Raw genomic sequence first — 6,828 nt, forward strand, 5'->3', positions numbered from 1 at the left:
TTGACTACCATCTCAAGGATGGGTTACTCTATAGGCTAGATTAGCTATGTGTTCATAAAGGTAAGTGTTTCCAGCTGATCAGAGAGGCTCACACCTCCAAGGTTGTAGGGCACTTTGGTGTAGGGAATATCGTGGATAACATCCAAAGTTGTGTGTATTGGCCCAAGATGCAAGAGAAGGTAGCTAGGTTAATAACAAGATGCATGCTTTGTTTTACCATCAAGATCAGCAATAGGAAACATGGTCTATATCATCCCTTACCTATATCTACTCGTCTCTGGGAAATAATTTCCATGGAGTTTGTAAGAGGTTTACTGACAAATAGGAAGGAACATGATTACATGTTCATGGTAGTTGATAGGTTCAACAATCTGTGTGTTTTTCTGCCCTATAAAAATACCATCAATGGACAAGAAGTGACAACATTGTTCTTTGAACAGGTCTAGGTGCACTTTAGGATACCAAGGAGTATCATTTTAGATAGGGATACAATATTTCTTGATGCATTTTGGGCTACATTGTGGGAGAATATGGACACAAAGTTGAAGCGATCTACAACATTCCATCCAGAGACAGATGTGTAGACATAAGTAGTCAACAATAATTTGGTGCAGCTTCTCATAAAGATACAATAAGAATTATCTGAAGACATAGGATGAAATTCTGGTATATATACAACATTGTTACAATATAACAATCCACACTTCTATGTCAAAGCCCCCATTTGAGACTTGTTTTCGATATTCTCCACCTTCATATTTAGATATTTAATATGGGTAACAAGGAGGAGTGAGGAAATATTTTACAGGAGATTCTTTGAGTGTTGAAATATTTATAGAGAAAATTAGGTAGATCCATCTACAGGCACAAGAAACATTTCTGAAGTTGCAAAAGAAGTATAAGGCCAAGCATGATCAGTACAAAATAGAGAAATGATTCAAGGTGGGAGACAAAGTATGGCTACAGTTAGAAAAGGAGAAGCTACATGGGCCTCATAAGAAAATCAAGGCTCTTAGATATGATCCCTGTGAGATACTAGAAAATATGGGAGATAATGTTTATCAACTCAATTTACCAAAATTTATGTGCATTTACTCAGTTTTGAATGTGGAGAATTTTAAACTCTACGAGCCTTCCATGTTAGATAAGGAAGAGGAATAAGTCCTACATTCAGTGGAGGATTTCGCACCTGATGTTTAGCAAGAGTTGAAGAAGATAAAATTTTGCAGAAGAGGTCCAAAACTACACGCTAGGGCTAGCATGATCTCTGGTAGATTTGGTTGAAGGGAAACTTCAAAGAAAAGCTAAATGGTACACCAAAGAAGGAGGAAAATTTTCCTCACCTCATTCAATAAAGTCTTTTGGGCACCAAAATCCTCCCAATATGGGGAGGTGTGATCCAGTTTGGATCATTATATTTTTTGTCATCCATATCAATTCATTCAGAGTGGAAAGATAGGGGGAATCAACTCATGGGACCATTTTTACCAGTGGGGCCCAATTTGGCAAAACATGGTCTAAAACCTTTTGGGAGCATTTTGACGCATAAAATTACAATTTTGGGGGGAAAAAATTTGTCTCTTTGGCAGTACACATATTCATGCTATTCTACACAGAAAAATATTTCCAATGGTGCAAGAAGTGCGTCAATCGAAGTTTGTATGAAAAATTTATGTCACTCACAAGTTGACCTTCCTATTTTCACACCTATAGTTCAGGAGGATGTCACGTCAACCCGCGTTATTCATGGAAAATGGACCGGCCACATGTTTTTGATGTAAAATACTCTAGAAGATTCTATATCATAACCCTAGTTAAGAGTTTATGTAGTCAAACATAACCACTAGTACACTATCGAGCTATGTATTAACTGGGCCACTAGGAGGAGGAGGTATTCCATTCTTTAGAGAGAATTTTGTTCCATAGTTGAGAAAATATATCCAACAGAGATATGAGGTAGAGAACACATAGAGGATATGTGCAATTGAGCATCCCACGGGACACATGCATTACTTCTTTGTACCTGCAACCTTATTTTCCAGATAGAGAAAGAGAGCAAAGTTCCCTCACCTTCCAGCTGGATTTTCTATAAAAACGGTTTCCAAATCGTATTTTATGTCTTATATGTGTGTGTTAGCTTATTTTTGTCATTCTCTACTTTTCTACATAATTTCCATTTGCATGCATGCACTAATTACAGTTAATTATATAAATCATAAGGTTTAATAAAATCATAATAGTTTAGAAATTACGCATTTTAATATATATTATCAAATATGTTGTGTTGAACTGTCGAGTGGAATATCCATGACAGTTTATAGATAATGACTCCATAATCCAAGCATACAAGATCCACATAAAGAGGACCTAAAATATTTTTAAAGAGACTACAAGATCCACCAAATTTGCATCTACAATAACTCAATGGAAAAAATAAGTTAGAATTTAAAACTACCCATAGGAATTTCAACTAAGCTCATGATACTCTCAACCTCTCATTGAGAATAGGAAAATTAGCTTTTACGTGGATTCTCACAGAAAAAGAATCTCCCTTTTTACAAACTAAATGAAAATACATAAGCACTTGAACCAAACTAAAGTATTAATCATTTACAACTTACTAATTTCCGCATTTTTCCAAAGTTTATGTGAGATCATTTTTGGTCTGTAAGGATGTTTTAGAACTCTTCACATGTTAAAAATTTCAACCTCTTTCATTTTCTTCCAGGAGAGGATATCCTTCTAGCTCAAACCTCCCTACAAAATAACTTTTGATGTTATAAAAGTGTAGAGAGTGTCTGTAAATTTCTTCTCCATTTCTTGATCTACATAAGAAAATGCTTATGAAAAGCCACACTCATCTTCTGCTTCACCTTCGTACTACGGAACTAGAATGATGAAACTGAAAGTTGCATCAATATGAAAATATGTAGCTACTAATGTATAGATCATAATTTGTAGGATTCGAAATTCAGACCATACTTTCCAAGATTTTATGAAACACTCATGGTCAAGTTTAACATGATTTCCAAAAATAACCCTCTCACTTGCATATTAATTCTTACACATCATTCTCCACCACTACATAAACATATTTTTACCACCTTTTGATGCCAACAAATAGATACTCTAGTAACATAGTGCATTCACAACAAATTCACCATTCACCGACACAAAGTTATTCTTTTCAAATAAGGTATCATATTATCATAATACACCCAAGAGTTGGACTGCAAGGAATCTGCAACTAGTGCCAAAATGGTTAAAACGCCCTCCTATGCCATATGATTTCCATTCTAAAAAAGTAAACCCAACTTTCTCACAAATCTATCAAGGTAAGGTACAAAAATATTAGGGGTGTACCTTTTAACCAATGTTTAAGATTGAAACTATTGCATGAACCTAGAAACGAGGGTTTTAAAAATCACTAATATCATCACTAAGAGTAGGAACCACCCTTGGGTGAAACTTTTCTTTCATCTTTGTGCCCATGTTTATAGAAATATTCCTTGAGCATTGATAGATTCCCATTCAACTCAAATATGAGGATATTTGAATGAATTCAATACCATGTTTATCATTGGCTCGAGGCTTTTTCTCATACCTTATTGCAACCTTCAGTAATTTGTGCAAGTGTTATAAGTGCAACATGTCACTTCCTCCATTATTTAAAAAATATGTTATAACAAACATATCCTATTGCTCCGTTGTTTCATAAGATGATATTTGATTGGGACGACAAAATGTTACCTGTCAGTCATGGTTAAACATGTTGGAAACATTTTAAATACTGATATTATTTAGTGGATCCATTATAATTCGACAGAAACCTACAAGGTAAATCATAGTAATTCCCCCTTTCAACCATATAAACTTTTAGCTATGAAATTTTCATCGGGTTCCTCAATTTGTGATTTTTCTTAAGAAAGTAGGATTCTAGTGCAAGAACGTAACTTTTAGAGATTAAGAATGGATGAACAACTCTGTTCTAGAAAGATCATTGTCAACAACTTATCTGATAAGGATACTGGGATGATCATTGAGATTTAAAAGAATTTTGCCATGGATCACCAGGGTATAAATGTGGCATATTTTTGTGAAAAAACAAAAAGTCCCACCCTTTGGACGAAATGGAAATCTAACAAAGATTATCGAGACGATCGGGCCATGGTTTCCTAGCCTACTCTAGCATAAGAACTTTAGGGGTATGAAATCACCATTATGAAATATCGAGATAAAATCCATAGGGGATATCAAATGAAAGGAATATTCACACACAAAGAAGCTTATTCTCTATTAGCTAGACATCAAACTCTTCCCAAAGAGCCTCTATGGAGGAAAATTTGGACGGAAAGATGTCATGACTCCATAATATAAGCATACAAAGTCCACAAAAAGAGGATCTACAAGCTTTTTAAGGAGACTACAAGATCCACCAAATTTGAATCTACAACAAATCAATGGAAAACCTAAGTGAGAATCTCAAACCAACAATAATAATTTCAACCTCTCATCGAGAATAGGAAAAATAGTTGGGAGGTGGATTCTCAAGTAAAATTAATTTTACTTTTTTAGAAATCAAATGAAAATACATGAGCACTTAAACCCACCTAAAGTATTAATCATTTACAATTTTCTCATTTCCATATTTTTCCAAATTTTATGTGAGCTTCCTTTTTTTGTGCAAGGTTGTTTTGGAACTCTTCAAGTGTTTATAATTTCAACCTATTTTACATTTTTCCATGAGAGGATATCCTCTTGGATCAAACCTCCCTACAAAGAAAACTTTTGGTCCTTTAGAAGTGTAGAGAGTGACTATAGATTTATTCTTCATTTCTTGATCTACGCAATAAATGTCTCTAATAGGCCACACTCTTCTTCTCCTTTACCTTTGTACTTTGGAACCAAAATGTCAAAACTGACACTTTCATCACTATGAAAGTCTATAGTTGATAATGTATAGATCATAATTTGTAGGATTTGAAAGAAACACCATACTTGCCAAGAGTTTATAAAACACTCATGGTTAAGCTTACCATGATTCCAAAAATTATCCCTCTCACTTGGATATTAATTCCATTATCCACAACTTCAAAAACATATTTGGATTCCAAAATTTACCACCCTTTGATGCCAATAAAAATCTACTACGGTAACATAGTACATTCACAACAATTGCACCATTCCCTAACAATATGTTACTGTTTTCAAATAAGGCATTCTATTGTCATAATACACCCAAGAGTTGGATTGTGAGGAATCTACAAATGATGTGAAAATGGTTGAAGCCCCTTCCTATACCATATGCTTCTCATTCTAAACAAGGAAAAGTAAATTTCTCACAATTCCATCAGGGTAAGGTACCAAAATATTTGGGGTGCAAATTTTCACTAAAGTTTAAGATTACAATGGTAGCATGTACCTAGACAGAGGGGGTTTTAAAAATCACTCATAACATCAATAAAGGAAGGAACCACTCTTGGGTGAAACTGTTCTTGCAACTTTGGACCAAATTCTATAGAAACCTTCCCGATAGAATTGATGGATTCCCATCGAACTCAGAGATAAGGATATTTGAAAGAATTCAATACCATGTTTATATTGGATTGAGGGTTTTCTCATAAACTTATTGCAAGCTTCAACAATTTGTGCAATTGTTATCAATGCAGCATGTCACTTCCTACAATCTTAAGCAGACATTTTATAACAACCATAGTTTGTTTCTCATTTGCTTTACAACACGATATTTCACTGGGCCCAAAAAATCTAACCACAATTTTTTTACCACCGAATGAACCATGGACCTCGGGGTCATGGTTAAACATGTTGGAAATTTTTTTAATATTGAAATTATTTGGTCAATCCATTTTAATCCACATGGCCGTTTGTTGTAACATTTTGATCATAATCAATCCAATCAAAACTGTAGGTGTGGCATTGGCTACCTACTTAGTCCATTACATCGAAAGTCTTGTGGTAAAACCTTCACTATAATATCCCCTCGCAGTCCATTGAAACACTTTATAACTCCTCGTAACAAATTGTAATATGGTCCAATCATTTCCCGATCTCGAAAGTATTGAAACTAGAGGTTCGTTGTTATTTCAAGTATATCATGGCCCCTCAAGCACATTGGATTCAGTGGTTTACAAGAAACATTGTTAGCTCGCACAAATCCTTGTTCTTGGTTCTTTGACCATCATCCTCATCATTGAACTTGAGAAGGAAATATAATAACAATAGAACTACCAGAAGCCTTTTGTTGATTTGGTGAAATAATACTAGTATCAACCAAGGTATTTCTGGATCTTATTTCAATATTAAGACATTCAATATTAATTTTATTTGACGTTCATTGAATACTTTGTAAAGAAAACCCATCAGGATTTCCACCTTTCCCATCTGATTTTCTGCCATAATTTTTCCCCCAAGGAGAGATTTTCCCCTCAAATCGAGCCTACTACTACCTCATGTCATTTGTGGGAATCAAGTCGACAAACTGGGAAAGAATTATGCTATCATTGGTAAGTATTGAAGACCAAAAGGAAGAACATGGAAGAAAAATTCCATGCATAGTAACCACTCATGATGATGTCCAAAAGAATAAAAAACCATCATCACTACCCCAAAGAGAAGGTCATCACAACTTTGACTTTGATATGCACTACATGATGTTAGGTATATCCTCCTTAATTGAAGACTAAACATAGTCTCTTCAATATGAATCTAGTCTTCAGTGAAAGTCATTTATGTGGTATTGTCATATGTAATTAACGTGAGCACCTTGATTCCTCCACATATTTTCTCAGCAAGAAGACTCATCCCGTG

This window comes from Pinus tabuliformis, chromosome 5_2, assembly GCF_031772625.1.
Source record: "Pinus tabuliformis cultivar Carrire ecotype Pingquan chromosome 5_2, CPIR1, whole genome shotgun sequence".
NCBI lineage: Eukaryota > Viridiplantae > Streptophyta > Pinopsida > Pinales > Pinaceae > Pinus > Pinus tabuliformis.